The 19,868-nt window shown below is 42.2% G+C and overlaps 1 protein-coding gene and 1 long non-coding RNA gene across 2 annotated transcripts in view; one reads left to right on the top strand and one right to left on the bottom strand.

The window, feature by feature from the left end:
• sgcd (sarcoglycan, delta (dystrophin-associated glycoprotein)) overlaps positions 1–19,868 on the top strand; it is a gene marked incomplete at both ends in the record, with an annotated part of 474,154 nt that overhangs the window by 163,967 nt on the left and 290,319 nt on the right. The gene's annotated exons all lie outside the window — the stretch shown is intronic.
• Positions 11,020–13,146, bottom strand: LOC310782339. Its single transcript, XR_014553019.1, has 3 exons — positions 13,036–13,146; positions 12,483–12,579; positions 11,020–11,725 (listed from the first exon to the last, which is right to left on the bottom strand). It is a non-coding gene; the product is annotated as an uncharacterized lncRNA (long non-coding RNA).

Here is a 19,868-nt window from a genome sequence, read left to right as displayed (position 1 = left end):
TTTCTTTCTGTAATATGTAGCGCTGTGTGGCTAAGTGTCCTTCTTGGACTGCCTTGCATTTGCACTTATCGGCCATGGCCTCTAATGCACTTTAAACTACACTGGCACTTTTGAACTGCTACTTTGTACTACCTTGTGGTCTATTGTGTCTCCATTTTTGTTTTTATGGTCTATTTGTGTCTGCACTTTATTTTCATGTTTTTATCTCAAGCTTTGTGTGATTTTATGACTGTTTTATGTTTATGCTTTGCTGCAACCCACTGTGTACATACATCTGCTGATGCCTCTGGACACGTCATCAGTAATGTTCCTGGGATCAACGGGTGTTTCGAGTCTTTCAACATTATACACCCTCCTCCAGGTGACCCAGCCGGGGGTAAACCCCAGCTCGTGTCCAGATGGCTAACTAGCTACCATGACTCCAAGGTTCTCCTCTCTTGAGCCACAGCCATGCTTTGCTGCAACCCAAAGTGCCCTTCTGGGACATATGAATAAACTTGAACTTGAACTTGAACCGCCCCAGTGGTGTTGTGTTTTGAGTGTTTTGAAAAAGCCATGTTTAACTTGTTTCCAGACCTATCAAGCTTATTTCTTGGTATTTTAAGTCAAATTATCTCACTGCAGTGGCAGATAATCTTAGCCTGGCTCGAGACCTTCGAAGCCACGCCCACTCCACAGTTGTGGATTTGGCTCCTCTTGGTCTGGCATCGCCATGTGCAAACAATATTTCTACGGTTGAAAATCCAATCACGGGTGCTGATTGCTCACGCTGTTGTCAGTCATGCACAACATAAACAGACACAGCTGTGGCCAAAGCTAATGTAGCTAGCTAATGCTAGCCAGTACTTTTTAACGAACGTCTTATAAGTTACTGCAGTGTACGATAAGACATTAGTTAAAACGAAAAGTACAAAGTCGGCCGACTTTGGCTGCTTAACGTGGACAAGCTGGCTAGCATTAGCTAGCTATGTTAGCTTGTGCTTGTGTCTAGCAATTAGCAAGACTGCTGCGGCTGCACCGCCGTGCCGGCTGATTACCTCAGGAAGAGCCTGGTGACTAGGGGTCAACCGATTATCGGCATCTTCAATTATTGGCGTCGATATTCAGCATTTTGCCCATTATCTGTATCGGCATTTTCATTGGCCGTTTGCCAATATAATAAATTAATAAAAAACTGCGCTAAGTTGGCCCTGCTGCAGTTGGAAGAAGCCTCTGTCTCTCCTACAGTAGTTCATGCTCCCTCTGTGAGCTGGAGCAATGTCCTGCCCACAGCGCTATCTGATTGGTTACACATCGAGCAATAGCCTATCAGAGGGCTCAGAGATGAAATCTGAGATGTCTTCCTCAGCTCTCTGTTCAGCCGGCATTGGGCTGAGAGGCTCGTCGCTTGGCTGTAAGCGAGTGCAGCGGACTCGACTGGTTGGCTGTAAGTAAAAGCAGCAGATATTCTGACATTACAGAAACACCACGATCTTATGACCGATTTGTATGAAGCGCTGCCTGGCAGCCTCGCACAGTGCAAAGTGTGGACTGTGGAGATAGGTCTGTCTATGCGAGAGAGATGAATCAGTTTAATTGAAAATGCACGCATGCACTTTGTTGCAGTGAGAACAAGATAATAGAGCTGATTTGTGTACTGATAGCATAATATATATTTGAGTAACGTTGGTGCCTGCTGTGCAACTCAAACGTATTACCACCGCTGTTGTAAGGGCAGTAGCCTAGTAACGTCACAAAGTAGTGTGTGGGGCACTAGTTTTTAATTCCATTGAGTAGTAGAGACATCAGTGGTTGAGATTTCCCCCTCAACCACTGATGTCTCTAAAGCTGGAAAACAGATTTCAACCACTATCGGGTGGGCCTGTATTGACTGCTAACACAGATATTGAACCGGCCCATCGGCTTTCCGACAACCTAGGTAGGCCCAAAGCTAGGAGGCTTTCAATAGCTAGCAGGCCACAGCCTCAAATAACATCATTGCTCATTGGAGACTCTGGTATGAAACACATCGGTAATATGAAAAACACCACTACTCTCTGCTTCCCCAATGAGATGATCTGTGACACGGGGAAAATTCCTGAAATCCTATCTACTCACAGCTCCGTAAACAAGATTACTTTACATGTCGGAGAAAATGACATTTTCAAAGAGCAATCAGAAATACTAAAACGTGACTTCCTGGTTCTGCTAGCGCTTTTGGGCTCCCTGGATATTGAAGCTTTTATCAGTGGCCCCTTGCCCCCAATCGGACATAGAATCAACAAGTTCAGTAGGTCTTTGGGCCTAAGTACATGGCTCTCAACAGTCTGTCCCCTGCACAATGTCAACTATATTGACAACTTCAACCTGTTTTGGAACCGCAAATACCTCTTTCATGATAATGGGAAACTCAACAGGGATGGTGCGAGGTTGTTTACTGCCAACCTTATCTACAACATCAATCATCGAACATCTGATAACTCCACGGCCAGGAATGCGCCCCCCCCCCCCCCTCTTCACTATCTTCAACCCTCGCCGCGAGGTCACTGTGCTACCAGACGACACATCTCATCAACAACAATCCCTGTTGCCACAACTCGAGGTCAGCCGACTAGACGAAACATCCACTGCCATGCAGGCTATCTCAGCCCATCCCCCCCCCCCCCCCCCCCTTCGGGGCCTCTACACCCCTCCGCCAACTCCCAGTTCATCAACAACCAACCATGACGTCTTCCTTCCAGGATGAGGTGGAGGACGCTGCCCCCCCCAGGGCTCGACATTAACGGCTGCCCGGTTGCCCCGGGCAACCAAAAAAAAATAGGGCAACCATTTCTTGGCCTTTGGTTGCCCCAGGGGCAACCACGTTTTAACATGCAAAAAGATATGTACAGCAGCAAACAGCAAAATATACACCAAATAAATATGTTTTAATACTTGTGAGTGACATAGGCTATGTGACATTTTATTGCTGTTACAATCGGAACGATGTTACCAGTGGTGTAGTCTACCTTTTTTCAGAGGGTATACTGTGACTCTGACACCTGGTCGGGGGGGGGGGGGGGGGGGGGGGGCGTGGTTTCGGCCGGAAGTGGGCGGAGATTCAACCCATTTTCCTCCCCAAATTTACAGAATAGCTTCAGCCATCAGCTTCATCTTGCTTCTTCGGTCGCTATTCTCTCTCCTGAAGATTTGTTTGCTGACGGGGAGAAAGCCCCACGTTATAGCCACCCGTCAATCTCTCTCTCTCTATCTCTCTCTCTCTCTGCTCAACGCTGTAACACCATTTTATTTTGAAATTCAGTTGACTTTGCCATTTCCCACGGATATTGTCGTGTTTTTCTTTCCTGGCTTGACAGAGAAAGTCTGCCTTCATGGCTCACGCGCCTAGTCGGCTTGAAAATAGAACTCGCGTAAAAATCGGCGCAGCTCAGGCAAGGCGTGGGTACACGGAAGGTTCACGTTGAGGCGCCCTGTGTGCAGCCTCATTGACTAAAAAGGACGCCTATTTAAAAGCGTGGGTAAAGGCAAGGCTTGGGTGCTGTGTGTGAACGTAGGGTAACACACAGAGCGCACAGGGTGAATTTAATGAATGGAAATTGAAAACGATACGTATCATATCGCATTTCCCAGTGCGCATACGCAAATCTGAGTCATTTCGCAGTGTGTATACTGCGTATACCTGCGTAGCACGTAGACAACACCCCTGGATGTTACTAATTACCAGTCGGAACCTACGTGATGCATGCTGCACGTGCGGTGTGTTTAACGAGTAGGCTAACTCGGACAGGTGGCTGCTCCGCCTGCTCGCACACAATCACAGCGGCTACAAGACGCACCGTGAAGATATCAAAAGCAGATGAAGTCTGGCTGCATGGGTCCAAGCCAAGGCAAGCCTGCATGGCTCCAAGGCAAGCCCCGACTAATAACGCTGTCGCTAACCCTTGCTTCAGCATCGACATCACAAATCGAGCTGCAAGATCATAATTCAAAGAACAAGAACGAAGAACCGCGTCCGCCCGCAGCCCCCGGCACAGAAACAAAGGACGAGGAAATTATCATCGAGGTGAAATACCCCTGGCTGCGTCTTTGAACGGGACGGAAAACTAACGTTATACTGCAAAGCATGTAGCCTACAAGCCTACAACATACACCTCGACCAGGACACCCTTCAAAAATGTTTTACCACCGCGTATATGTGCTGAGGAATGCTTTGCATCCCTGCCTGTCTGCCTGTCGCATACGTGGTGGGAGAGTGGAGTGGAGTGGGGACAGGGCCGCCTCTGGGTCTTTTGGGGCCCTATGCAACATGTTAGAGTGGGGGCCCCAAACCACTGTCATCATAGTATCCTTAGTATTTCGTTATCAATAACACTTTTAATTAATAAATTAAGCACAATATGAACAATAACTGTTAAAAAAAAAATATGAAAATGAAAGTTCACAAATATTAGTTAAACAAATCCTTTCAGTGCAAATGCATTATAAAAACAAAAAATAAGATTTGTTTAGACAACGAAATTACAGTATTATTATTATTATCATTATTACTAGTACTACACCCTGTGCGCACACTGAATAGGCTTATTATACTATACTATACTATAGACTATTATACTCACTTTTCTGTCACATTGTCATTATTAAGCCGGCTTATGACTGCATAGTATCTTAATTACTCAAAATATAAGGCGACTAAAATTGGGCAACCATATTTTTATTCGGGCAACCAAAAGCTCTTGCCAGGTTGCCCCTCCGGCAACCACTTTTAAAAGTTAACGTCGAGCCCTGCCCCCCCTCCTCCTCTCCTCCTCTCTGCTTCCAGGCTATCTCAGCCCATCCCCCCCCCCCCCCCTTCGGGGCCTCTACACCCCTCCGCCAACTCCCAGTTCATCAACAACCAACCATGATGTCTTCCTTCCAGGATGAAGCGGAGGACGCTGCCCCCTCCTCTCCTCCTCTCTGCTTCCAGGATCAAGTGGAGGACGCTGCCCCCCTCCCCCTCTCCTCCTCTCTGCTTTCAGGATGAAGATGAACATACCGACATGATACTTTCCCCACAACACGATCTGTCTCTAAATCAGACTTAATCTCCATTCCCCTTGTAAAGCAAACGATACAAGTTCCAGGCTCTAAAATATTAAAGCCGCACTCCTTAATGTTAGATCGCTGTCAAATAAATCTCTCCTCATCAGTGATCTGATTACCAGTCATAATCTGGATTTAATGTTCCTCACCAAAACCTGTCTCGATATGAATAACAGAGTGGCTGTTCTGTCCGAATCAGCACCACCTAATTATAGCTTCATTGACACTCCCAGAGCTGATAAGAGGGGGGGGGGGGGGAGTAGCGATTGTCTTTTCTGATATTTCAATCTAAGCAGGTAACATTTGGAGACTTCTCATCGTTCGAATACCTTGCTGCTATTCTGAAATGCTCAACTACTGTGTTACTGCTGAATATATAGACCACCAAAATACTCAGGCAGCTTTCTCGTTGAATTTGCTGATCTACTCTCCTTAATTTTCATGGAACATGACTGTATATCTATTGCTGGGGATTTCAATATTCATATTGATAACCCGAATGATAATTTTGCCAAAGAACTGAATATCTTACTTGACACTTTTGATCTGTCTCAACATGTTTCAGGGCCTACTCACAACCGAGGCCATACCCTGGATTTAGTTATTACTAGGGGCTTTAAGTCCTCTTCTGTGTTGAATATTGATGTTGCGTTGTCTGACCATCTTTGCATCTTTTTTGAAATAGAAATCTCCCCTGAGATCATTAATAGGTCACAAACCGATAAAAGATGAGACATTAATGCAGGCACCAGCGCGCTGTTTATGGAGACATTTTCTTTATCTCCTCCCACATCAGCTTCTGTCAATGACATTCTCGATAACTTCAATTCAACAATTCTGAATGCTATTGATAGTGTGGCGCCTGTTAGGTTAAAAATGCTGTCTGGCAAGATTAAAGCGAAATTCTGCATCCGTTAGATGCAAAAAGAAAGATTGTAGCTGAGCGTAAATGGCGGAAAACTAATCTTCACATTCACTATGATATTTACAAAGAAAGCCTTCACTCCTACAACCTCGAACTGAAAAGGTCGAGACAATCGTTCTTTTCCGATATAATAACAAAAATGTGAACAATGCACGCACTCTATTTGCCACAGTTGATAGACTGACTAACCCGCCTCTCTGTGTAGCACCTGAGTTCCTCTCTACTGTCAAATGTAATGAGTTTGCTGCCTTTTTTATGGACAAAATTATTAATATCAGGCAGGCTATTAGTGGCTCCACACCAAGAAATGCTGTGACATCAATCTACCCGCAGATCCCTAGTTTGATAAATTTGTCCCAGTTCAGCGTTATCGACCACGACATCTTCGTGCTGTCTCGATACCCTTGCAACAAGCTTTTTTAAAAGCGTTTATAACTGTCTGTCGTCGGACCTATTGCAAATAGTTAATAGCTCCCTTTTGACCGGCACTTTTCTTGAGTCCCTGAAAACTGCAGTTATTAAACCCCTACTAAAAAAGCGTAGCCTTGATGCATCGGTAATCAGTAACTACAGACCAATATCTAATCTCCCATTTATAGCCAAAATAATTGAAAAGGTTGTTTACCTATAACTCAATAGATTCCTAACCTCAAATGATCTCCTAGATAAACTCCAATCAGGCTTTCGCCCCCATCACAGCACAGAAACCGTGCTTACTAAAGTCGTAAATTACATCAGAATGAACACAGACTCAAGCAAAAATTTGATTCTAGTGCTACTGGATCTTAGCGCTGCATTTTACACTGTTGACCACTCAATTTTATTGGACAGACTGGAAAACTGGGTTGGGCTATCGGGTACGGTCCTCCAGTGGTTCAAGTCCTATCTTCAAGACAGGAAGTACTTCGTCTCCATTGGCAATTATACATCTGACCTAACTAGGATGACTTGTGGGGTGCCTCAAGGATCCATTATGGGGCCCATTCTCTTCAACCTTTATATGCTCCCTCTAGGCCTAATTATGCAAAAAAACAAAGTAGCCTATCATAACTACGCAGATGACACTCAGTTGTATATAACTCTTTCCTCAGCTGACTATGCCCCCATAGAATCATTGTGCCAGTGCATTGATCAAATAAATAACTGGATGTGCCAGAATTTCCTACAGCTAAACAAAGACAAAACGGAGGTGATCGTCTTTGGCCCCAAAGAACAAAGGCTTAAAATCACTGCACGCCTTGAGTCTCGATCCCTGAAGCCTAAGGATCAAATCAAAAATCTTGGCGTTGTTATTGATTCCGATCTCAACTTTAACTCCCACATTAAGTCAATCAGAAAATCAGCTTTATATCATCTTAAAAATATAGCAAGAATTAGGGGATACATGTCCAGACAGGATCTAGAAAAACTAATTCACGCCTTCATCTATAGTAGGTTAGACCAGTGGTTCTCAAATGGGGGTCCGTGGCACTTTGCCAGGGCGTCCGCGAAAAGTTTTCAGGAAAATAAAAATATTTTTTTGCGTGCAAAAGCTTCATAGTTCAATGAAAATATGTTATGCTTTAAATCTAAAATGGTTCATGGATTACATTCTAATCTAACAAACCTATCAATTTAAAAGTCAAGCACGTTACCATGGAAACAATTAAGCTTAGCCCAAAATCACAAATCAGAATGAGGGGGTCCCCGGTATATTTTCATATCTTGTAAGGGGTCCTTGGCTGAAAAACATTTGAGAACCTCTGGGTTAGACTACTGCAATAGCCTTTTCTCTGCATGGTCTCTCCAAAAAAGAACTTAACTCATTCAGAATGCTGCTGCTCTAACGAAGACTAAGAAAGCTGATCATATCACTCCAGTTCTTAAGTCCTTACACTGGTTGCCAGTGTGTCATATAATATATTTTAAAATACTGTTATTAGTCTATAAATCACTTAACTCATTCTCTGCCAAAGACGTACACGGACGTACTTTTAACAATGGCGTTCTGTGCCAAAGACGTACTCGGACGTACTTTCATGTTTTGGCTGTTTACATTACATCAGACACTTTCCCAGCCTGTGACATTGTTTCAAGTCAAACTGATAAAAGGAACCCGCTAGTTTAGTATTTATGGGTGGAGCCTGTGGTCGAAACAGAGTCCGATCCAGAGTTCTCGGCTGGCGACGATGGCGAGGAAGACGCCAGAGTTTTTGTTATTGCTCCACGACGGAGCGCCATGGCGACGAAGGCTCCCCTTCACAGCGTTTCCTCTTGCCAGCTCTCCCAAGGGAGAGTTCTGTCACACTCAAGGGAGGGGGAATCACATGGATACGTCAAACCGCGTCACACACCCGTCCCCAGCAACCAAGGCGAAACATGTGTCACATAAACATTTCAAAGTTTACAGCACTAACGTAGCTATTGTGTGATCTTCTGTGCTAACGTTAGTTATGAGAGGTAACGTGACAGCAGGTAACGTTACAGCACTCGTTATTCCTGTGTGTGTGTGTGTGTGTGTGTGTGTGTGTGTGTGTGTGTGTGTGTGTGTGTGTGTGTGTGTGTGAGAGAGAGAGAGAGTGTGTGAGTGTGACCACATAAGGGTTCGTTCCATTTGTTTATGCTTTTATCAAGCTAAGCTAAAAATCCACATGGCAACTGTAAAATACATTCTTATTTTTTATTTTTTATTTATTTATTTGGGAAAACAAATACTGTATATGTCTGATGTGTCACTGAGGCAAAAAATAAAAGGCTCAAAAGAGAGTTCTGCTTGAAACAGTGTCCTTCACTAAAAACCTCTTTATCTCATATTTCTGTCCGAAGGAGGGCATTTTTAGTGAAAACAAGCTAACTTCCACTGCTTGTAACTAAACAAGGAAACATGGGAGAGTTTCAGTTTTTTACAAGGGGTAAGAAGAGAGTCTCTGCTTTATTGTGAGATATGTTGTGTAATTTTATTCCTAGCACAGAATATTCTGTGGGTCCTGGAAGATCAGGAAATATGCTCAAAATCCTGGCACTGGGAGCACACAGACCGAAATGACCCTGGCAGAGAATGAGTTAATGGCCTAGGCCCAAAATACATAGCTGAATTGCTCCCACGCTACGAACCGTCACTCTTAGGTCAACAGGGTCCAGCTTATTAACTGTCCCTAGGATCAAATCAAATCATGGGAAGGCTGCATTTACCCACTATGCTTCTGCTAGCTGGAAATTGCCTGAAGACCTCAGATCTGCCCCAACCTGACTTACTTTTAAAAATAGACTACAGACTTTTATGTTTACCGTCGCTTTTAACTGCTGACAGCTACTATGCAAACCCAATGAGTCCTCTATAAGTTTTTAGCTCTTTTTGCAACTGCTGCGCCTGTTGCTTAATGCACTTTTTATACTCTTTTTTAAAGTTTTGTTGTGATGCTTTTAAATGTCCATTTTATTCTCTTCTTTTATTCTTTTATTTTCCTGTCAACCATTTTATGTGAAGCACTTTGAATAGCCTCTGTGTATGAAATGTGCTATGCAAACCCTTACGAAAAAGTCACATGTGGAAATCACATGTGATTTTGAAATATGTGGTTTTTGGACACACGTTTCGTGTGACTCAACCACATGTTTTAATATCACATGTGGATGTTCACATGTCAAGCCACATGTGGAAGTCACATGTGATTTTGAAATGCCACATGTGATTGACATGTGGTTTTAATTGTGTGGAATTGTGTGGAAAATCACATGTGATTATGGAATATATGTGGTTTTTGGACACATGTTTTGTGTGATTCAGACCACATGTGATTGACATGTGGTTTTAATATCACATGTGGATATTCACATGTGGGAAATCACATGTGATTCTGGAATATATGTGGTTTTTGGACACATGTTTCGTGTGATTAAGACCACATGTGATCGACATGTGGTTTTAATATCACATGTGGGAATATTCACATGTGGATATCCACATGTGACCTTGAACCACATGTGGTTTTAGGACACGTGGTTTTGTTATTCCCTCCACATGTGAATATTCCCACATGATATTAAAACCAAATGTGATTCAATATGTTGTGGACCACATGTGGTTTTGGCACACGTTTTGGTTTTTCACATGTGATTCAACATGTGGTTGAAATGTGTAATTTCCATGTCCAACAACCACATGTGGTTCAAGATCACATGTGGGAATATTCACATGTGGTTGAAACACATGAACCTTCCAACATGATCTTGAACCACATGTGATTGTTGGGACATGTGTTACATGCCAATTGGAATAACATGTGAAAAACCAAAACACATTTCTCCAAAACCACATGTGGAAAACATAGAATCACACATGGTTTCAACATTACATGTGGGAATATTCCCATGTGGATGGAATAACATGAACAACAAATTCACATGTCCTAAGATCACATGTGGGAACATTCACATGTATTAGTAGACAACCACATGTGAATGATCCCTTCTTTGACACATTTTCCACATAATTTCAGATTACATACAATTTGACACATACCAGTAGGTTATTTGCAACACACAACACATGTACAAGAATAAAATTATCTTATTTATTAACAAAACTTCACCTTTTCATAACTGCATTTATCATACATCTCTAGAAAAGGGAGTGATTGACAGATCGCATGTACAGTGATCACGGAACAATTGCAGGTGAAGCTGCAGCTCTGATGGATGAAAAATAAAGATGGCAACAGCCACCACTTCAACTCCAAACGGGAGACCAAAATCAAAGGGAGTGACTTGACAGATCGCATGTACAGTGATCATGAACAATAGCAGGCGGAGCTGCAGCTTTGGGAAACCCCCCAAGGATGAAAAATAAAGATGGCAACAGCCACCACTTCAACTCCAAACGGGAGACCAAAATCAAAGGGAGTGATTGACAGATTGCATGTACATGTACAGTGATCATGGAACAATTGCAGGTGAAGCTGCAGCTCTGATGGATGAAAAATAAAGATGGCAACAGCCACTTTTTGGGGAGTTTAGCTCGATTGCCATTTTGTCCTCACTTACCCTAAATATACACTGTCTTTACGGTCACTCTCGATGCAGTATGGAGAGAGGGGTCATATTTAGCGATACAACAGTGGAGGCGGCACTACCGTTCAAAGGCAACAAAACACAGCGCCTAAAGCTCTATGCACATGTGTACATGTTGTGACTAGTTTATTCACCATGCTATGAAATAAGAATCCATAGTTGCATGAAACATTATTTCCATAGTAAATCCATACCGGGTCACTTCCTTGTTTGTCTGTGGACAGCGCTTCCACGCATGCGTTATTTGCACATGCGCTGTACACCCGGCAGCGATGTTTACTAAATATTTATTTACCTCAAAAAATTGTTTTTCTGCATTTTGGATTAGTACCCGAGTCACAAGATGTACATAGAGCTTTTTGGCACTTTGTTTTGTTGCCTTTGAACGGCAGTACCGTTCTATCGCTAAATATGACCCCTCTCTCCATACTGCATCGAGAGTGACTGTAAAGACAGTGTATATTGGGGGGATATGGCAATCGAGCTAAACTCCCCAAAAAGTGGCCTATCCCTTTGTAATAACTATGCTAGGGTGTCATGTGAGCTTCTTGTGAGCCTTCAGAACTTGGGGCTGTCATGTCCCTTTCAGGGACAGCTTCCTGTGAGACTTCAGAACTTGGGGGTGTCATGTCCCTTTCAGGAACACCTTCTCTGCCGCTGACAAGTCTTCTGATCTTGTTGGTTCCCCTGTGAAAATTTAAATATCATTAGAATAGCCCCGTGAAAATTTTAATATCATTAGAATAATCAAGGCAATTTCACAAACATACTGGGGTATTACAACCAAAACTAGGCAAACCTAGTGTAGTCCGGCTGTGAACTGAAACATTTGATTCAGGACTTTATATTCACAAATGGTCCCATAACTTACACAAAATCTATGATGCATAGAGCAACATTCTCAGAATTTTGGGCAACACCCTATGCCCTAAAACAGATGCTGTAAAATGTGCCATGGATAATGGATGGAGATGCAATAAATCCAACAGAAAATGCTACAACAGAATCTGTGCCCCTACGCCCCGACTACAATTACAGCTCTATTATGAAACGAATACAACCCTAACACTGCAGGGGAAAAAAGAGCGATACAGGCAGAGAGATACACCAGATATCAGACCAGAACACTAATTGAGCACAGATCGGCTCTTCTCCTTTCAGAGAGAGCCTGGAGATGCAAGGTTAGCCTTCTTCTAATGGCTTTTCGGCAGAGAGGATGATGCCTTGTGGCACATCCCCTCCACCCCTTCATGCTCAGAACGCCCACGAGTTTAGCCTCAGGCAGGAAAATGTTTATCACATCACTGATGACATCACAATCGTGACAGACACCGCCAATTTTAATTAAGATATATCAATATAATATAAGCATGAATTAAGGTCAGGTTACATTCTATACGTTTTACACCCACTTTCAGTGATAGAGAAAACTAGAGAAACTTACTGTTCTTTGTCGCACTGCCTCACATCCTTCAACTTCTGGGCCATGCACTGTCTGATTAGAACCTCACTGGTGTTTGGGAACACAGCTTGCACTTGGTCTGTTGGAACAACAACAAAATACAAATTTACTTCAAGGTAAATTAAATTAAATAACTTAAGTTAACAAACAAAACAAAACAAAAAGACAGACCTCTTGACCAGAATATTTATTTTACACTATATTTTAGGCACTGTGTTTTGTTGACTTTGAGCCGCGATCCGCTTGGTCCTGTTTTAGTGCTGTCCATTTAACTACTGCACACCCTGACCCTCCAAACTGCACGGACAGTTGCTGTGAAGACGTGTATATCGATGTTTATTGGGGGCGATATGGAAAATTCGCTAAACTCCCCAAAAAGTGGCCTATCCATTTAAGATACTAACCATCAAATGGTTAGTATCCATTGGTACTAACCATTTGATGATGGTTAGTACCATCATCAAATGATGGTACTAACATGCATTGTCTGTGATCAGATTGCAATCCGATAGTGTGCTTGAAAACATTAGCATACCGTTGTTGCAGAGATCACGGGTCCCAGGCTGCTCCGCCGTTTCATGGGGAAGGGGTGGGGTGGTGCTGGTGGAGGCAGCAGTGGCTTCAGGAGACGACAGGAGAGACAGAGGCAGAGGGAAAGACAGTAGAGAGGCAGAGAAGGAGACAGGGATAGAGGTCATTATCACCTGACACTAACATGCATTTTTTTCTGAGATCAGACTGCAGCGCATCAGAGTCAAAGTAGCAAAAAATAAATATAAAAAAATATAAAAAATAAATAGATAAATGTATTTATTCCAAATCTATTTTTTTGACTAAATAATATTATATAGTATTTGTGTATTTAAATTAATATCCTTGCTTCTTTGTATACCACTATGCTGAGAACATCTGCACTATATTTGCAGAGCCTATTTGAATGTTGTTGTTTTTTAGTCACATTTGCAGGGTTCTCATACCTCCTAAAAATCAAATTCAAAGACTTTGCAAGGAATTTCCAGACCCAATTCTCTTAAATTTGAGGGCCGGGCAGAACTTTCAAAATAATGTAATGAGAACCATGTGCTGATTTTGTAAGGACTAAATAAGGACCCTACCGTTGTTGGGAGAGGGGACAGGGTCCCAGTCCGCTCCGGCACTTCGTGTGTGGGTGGGGTGGTGGTGGTGGAGACGGCAGTGGCTTCAGGAGACGACGGGAGACACAGGCAGAGAGAGAGAGAGGAAAGAGAGACACAGAGGAGAGAGAGAGGCAGAGACAGGGATAGAGGCCATTGACGCCTGGCGTATTTTCTGTGATCAGATTGCAATCGGATAGTGCTTGACCACATTAACCTGATTTAATTTACACCTGGTAATAATGTATCTCCAGTGTTCACATTGAAATCAGGTAAGCTCCATAGCATAGAGCAGTAGAAAAACTGCAGTGACTGTTGTTGTATGTGGATTGAGAGGATGCATTGCATGTACACTTGTGTTCAATGTGGTCACAATTAGAGATGCAACGGTATGAGTTTTTGATATTGGTATGATAACCTTGGACAAAAATACCACGGTTTCACGGTATTGCGGACCTTTATGTGTTATTGTGAAATCTGGCAACAAAAAAATAGCCTACATGTAGCGCTTTCGTCGTATCCACTAGCCTGAGATACAGCGCTCCAGATCCTTTTAACTTTAAATAGTCCTATTTGTATGCTATACCATGTTAATTTATATGAAATAACTCTTAACACATTGAGTGCCAAGGACGTCTGTGGACGTCCTAAAAAAAAGTAACGAGGAGTGCCAAGGACGTCTGTGGACGTCCTAAAATCATAATTCATATTATTCCATAATTCTGCTGTTTAAGGTCGTACCTAGCCAGTGAGCATGAATCCCTTCAAGGGATCACACGGCGCCACCTTAAACATCGTCACAGGAGCTGCTCCACCCACCTCAGATCCTTTACTTTGTACAGGAGACAGCGGAGAAAGCCGTGATGAAAGTGGAAACCGATGCATGCTTTCTGCCAGAGCCGTATATATTGCTCTGTCTACAGCGAGAGTGGGCTCGGCTGCATCCGCGCTCACAACTGAGCTCTTATGCTTCTATCTATCTCCACACGATTTCCTAGAAAGCCAGCATCCGAAGCCGAACGGGCCAAGCCTTTTCGTTCAGTCGCGTTTGCCAGCGCGCATCATTTCCTTGATGGGCGCTGGGATCTGTCCGGGGCAAAAACGGAGTCGAGAAAGCAAACTCTGTGCGTGTGGGAGGAGCCCGCAGCTCAGAGGTGGAGAGGGGGGGGGGGGGGGGGGGGGGGGGGAGGGGTGTGTGGCTGCACAGAAACCACACCACACGCCACCACATCAGAAAACACCAGCCAGAGTCAGTGAATGTGCTCGAAATTAGAGTGCAAAAGGTATTCATAAAAGGGACTATATCTTGGAAAGTTAAAAAAAACGACAGAAAACCCTTGAAAGTGCACTTTTTTGAGAGGCTGTAATTTCATAATGGAACTGTCTAGAAACAAAATTTCTTCTTTGGAAGAAGCAGGAGTGTTCAATGTTTCATTAAAGTCCAGCCCCGTTAATATAGCCATAATAGAAAAAATTCTATAGCTGTTTTCAACTGAATGGAAGTGAATCTGGCACAGGCTCCAGACAATTTTACTGAAGCGCTGTGGCACTCAATGTGTTAATGTAGGGTATGAGAGTGTAACTGTGATTTTAAACCGTTATATGTATTTATTTATTGCACCCAAACCTAGAGCAGCAATTACTTATAATCCCTTATTTACTTTGAAAATTGGTGTATTACCCTTTAAACTCACAATGGCCTAATATTACTTTATCCGTTTTGTTTCCCAGGTACTGGATTCCCTCAGGTAAGGCAAACACTTAGAATATCAAGACAGTAATCATAAATCCACACAACTCAGGTAAGTATGAAAATAGAATGGGATTTAGTTATAAAACAAATAAAACAATTATCACAGTTAACATAAATTCACTTTTCCTTCAAGTATGCGTTTTCTTTTACAGGAAAATATACCTTTTTGTTTGTGACACAAGCCAGGTAAGTATTATTAAATAACCAAACAGCTATACCAACCAGACAAACATCATTTCACTAATGAATGTTATCAAACTCTGAAATCAGCAATTCAAATATCAAAATAATATCCCAGTCAATAACCTTATTTTTATACAATGCACATGAAATGTAAACCCCTTTGCTTTACCTCTGGTATTATATAATATAAATTGTGGGCCCACCTTTAAATGCCAATACCTCTAGCTAAGCCGGCACACCTAACTAACCCCAGTTGCAGGCCTGTTTCGAAGCTTGGGATCGGTGTGGCCTCAAACCAAATGGCCCCTTCACTCCAAGGGGAGCTTTAAAATCAAGTGTGAGGTACCTCTTTAGCAAGCAAGATGAACGCGTTTATCGTACTGTCATCATCAGCACGGATGCATGTCTGGACAGGCAGCGCAGCAACAGCAGTTGTGATCCACGGGAAGGAGAAACGGAATGGCCGGGGCTAGCAGCTCCAAGCCCAGGCGGAGATTTTCCTCTGTTGTCTCCCGTCCGAAACAGTAGAGATTGCCGGTGGATACTTAGCCTTAGCTTCACGAGGTCTTACTGGCCTGGCAAGACACCAGCTATCGCTAGCCACTTGTGGGCTAAAACTATGACACGCTCTGCACAGTTACTGTTTAGCTCTGCTAACGAACATCACCGTTAGCCGTCCACCAAGTGATTCTGTCCAGCGTCCAGTCCTCTTCAGCGCTCGCAAAGCACCTCTTTACCAATGTCCTCGGGTTGACAACTTGGCAACCGACACGCTGTTAGTTTAACGCGAGTTAAAACTAGTAAACGTCTAGAAATCAAATTCGGGTTTCTCCAACCTCCTCTTGCAGCGACTGACTGCTTGCCTGTTCCAAAACACACTGGCCGCTTCCCCAGCTCAAACCCGCCCCTGCTCCACTCACAACCAATCACAACGTTAGACAGGTGATGTCCCCCTTTATGGACCAATGGGAAACAGAATACAACGTAGGTGAACGTGAAACAAGGTAGGCTGTCTCAACATGTGCTGACACAACATGTACGTTGTGAACAACAATGCTGGTTACAGATTGTTTTTAAAGTGACAGGACCAGTTAAGATTACAGGAATGAAATTGACAGTTTGATACAGCCTAATACTACAATCACTGTACATCTATACACATTTTAAATGGGGATATTTACTTTTAGTTTTATATTTAATTCAAATGCTTTTAGTCAGGGAGTATGGGGAAATATTTAATTCTATTGCTTTTAATTCTGGGAATATAACCACCAGGGGTTACATACATAAAAAAAAATAGCGGTTGAACCAAATGCATTTTATTTTATTTAATCTAATTAACTCATGTAAAATTAAAACACACATGCTTATCTTTTGTCAAATCGGATTGGACACTGGACATAAATGATTGTTTCAATGTTAATGCGCACACACACACACACACACACACACACACACACACACACACACACACACACACACACACACACACACACACACACACACACACACTTATTCGTATCCAAAAGTACTATAGGGCAAATATTAGAGATCCAGATATTTTTGAAGAAAGTTGCTGTACAGCACAGTCTATGATAGAACAGACACTGGATGCTTGTGTGTATCCATCCTCACTCTGTCTTGGGGACGTTTAGCCTACACCCTTACTTTCAAGTGGTCAAGCACTACCCGATTGCAATCTGATCACAGAAAACACATGTTAATGCCAGGTGTAAATGGCCACATAGAGACAGAGGGGGATAGATATGATGGGCACCACTGCTAATTATTTAGCTAAAGCTAGCTACAGCAGGGTTCATACAGACATCACATTACAAGATTACATTTAAAGACTTTCAAGTACTCTTTCAAGCACTTGGTTTGGAAATAGGCTATTTTCAAGGTGCAGTACTTGATCCCCCCCCTCAAAATCAAAGCACTTCAAGGAACCCTGTTACAGTGAATAAAACAAGTATAGCTACACATTCACTTACACTATAGGCAGCACACTGCATTAGAGGGGATTTAGAACCACAACCCTTATGATATTAACAGAACTTACCACAATGTATCCAGAGGTTGCACTGCAAGAGAAAAGGAAAATTCAATCTTTAGCAAGCTAACTTTTGACAAAGTCAGGCCTTAACAATAAAAGTAACAAACAGCACTTGCCAGATTATGTTTCCACATATTTTCCTTAGCATGGGAAGCTGCCAGCTAGCTCACGTTTTATTTTCTGTGTGCTGGAGGCATTTTCATGGCACAATTGTGTCAAACAATGCACTGTTAGCAGCATGCAATGCAGACCTTAGCTAACGTTGCACTAATAGACTACTGTTGCTCACGGAGGAAGAAAAAAGCATTGTATCTATGAATGGCAGGCTTACTACATGCTGCATAGCTTACGTTAGCTAACAGCTAGCTAACAGCAATTCCCACACAACTAACATTAAGCTAACTAACGCTAGCGAACTGTGATAACAATACCATGACCTCAACCACGAGTGCTCGTCTTATTTCCTTCAAAGCCCTTCAACCAAACCATGTAACGCTAGGTTAAGCTAACGTGATAGCCTAGCTACTTCAAACCAAGTTATTCTGTGCAGCTGGGGCTAGCATGCAGTAAACGTTAGATGCCCTAAACCAAACCATAGCAGTTGTTTTTTAACATTTGGCACGCAATGCAGACAATATATATAACATGCGCCATGTCGCCATCCAGGCGTTGTTGCTCGCTGAGACAAGAAAACTGCATTTTAATACATGACAGGCCTGACATATGCTACGTTAGCTAGCTAGATGCTAACGTTAGCTGTCGTCTATTCTGAGCTGACTGAGCCCATTACGTTAGCTGTCGTCTGTCTGGCCGAGTTGTTTTAACCTAAAATGAACGGCCAGTTTTGAAGAAAAACGTTACCAGTATGTAAAAATGTTTTGTCCTTACCTCAGACCTCAATGGCTTCACTCAGCACGGGACAGCAGTGCCGTGCGACTGGTGCAACTGCGGAGTGTGTTAAAAAGAATTGGAGGGAAATTAACAGATACTTTTATTCTCCGTTGTCAACACTGCGCATGCGCATGGATGTTTGATCTAATACTAGAGACTTGATGAAAACCACAAATTAAAGACTGATATCCCGCTGCCACTTTACGTTGTATCCGACAATAAAAAATGGTTCAACCATAAATATGAATAAAAAACTTTATATTAGATTATCAAATTATTAATTTTCAGCTATTGGAGTGGATACAATTAAAATTGAATGAAAAGCTGCATGCTTTTGTTTTATCAGTGCACACATTAAATTCTCACATGTGGAAAATGTTATTCACATGTGAATAAAGCATAATCACATGTGCGATTGCACGTTTCACATGTGGCTTTGACACATGTAAAATTATCACATGTGGAAAATGTCTTTCACATGTGAATAAATCATAATCACATGTGAGATTGCAAGTTTCACATGTGACATTGACACACATAACATTTTCACATGTGGAAAATGTCATTCACATGTGAATAAATCATAATCACATGTGAGATTGCATGTTTCACATGTGACTTTGACACACATAACATTTTCACATGTGGAAAATGTCTTTCACATGTGAATAAATCATAATCACATGTGAGATTGCATGTTTCACATGTGACTTTGACACACATTAAATTCTCACATGTGGAAAATGTTATTCACATGTGAATAAAGCATAATCACATGTGCGATTGCACGTTTCACATGTGACTTTGACACATGTAAAATTATCACATGTGGAAAATGTCTTTCACATGTGAATAAATCATAATCACATGTGAGATTGCAAGTTTCACATGTGACATTGACACACATAACATTTTCACATGTGGAAAATGTCATTCACATGTGAATAAATCATAATCACATGTGAGATTGCATGTTTCACATGTGACTTTGACACACATAAAATTATCACATGTGGAAAATGTCTTTCACATGTGAATAAATCATAATCACATGTGAGATTGCATGTTTCACATGTGACTTTGACACACATTAAATTCTCACATGTGGACAATGTTATTCACATGTGAATAAATCATAATCACATGTCAGATTGCACGTTTCACATGTGACTTTGACACACGTAAAATTATCACATGTGGAAAATGTCTTTCACATGTGAATAAATCATAATCACATGTGAGATTGCAAGTTTCACATGTGACATTGACACACATAACATTTTCACACGTGGAAAATGTCATTCACATGTGAATAAATCATAATCACATGTGAGATTGCATGTTTCACATGT

This window comes from Poromitra crassiceps (assembly GCF_964638095.1).
Source record: "Poromitra crassiceps genome assembly, chromosome: 1".
NCBI classification, from domain to species: Eukaryota; Metazoa; Chordata; class Actinopteri; order Beryciformes; family Melamphaidae; genus Poromitra; species Poromitra crassiceps.
This window is presented reverse-complemented; position numbering and strand designations above follow the sequence as displayed.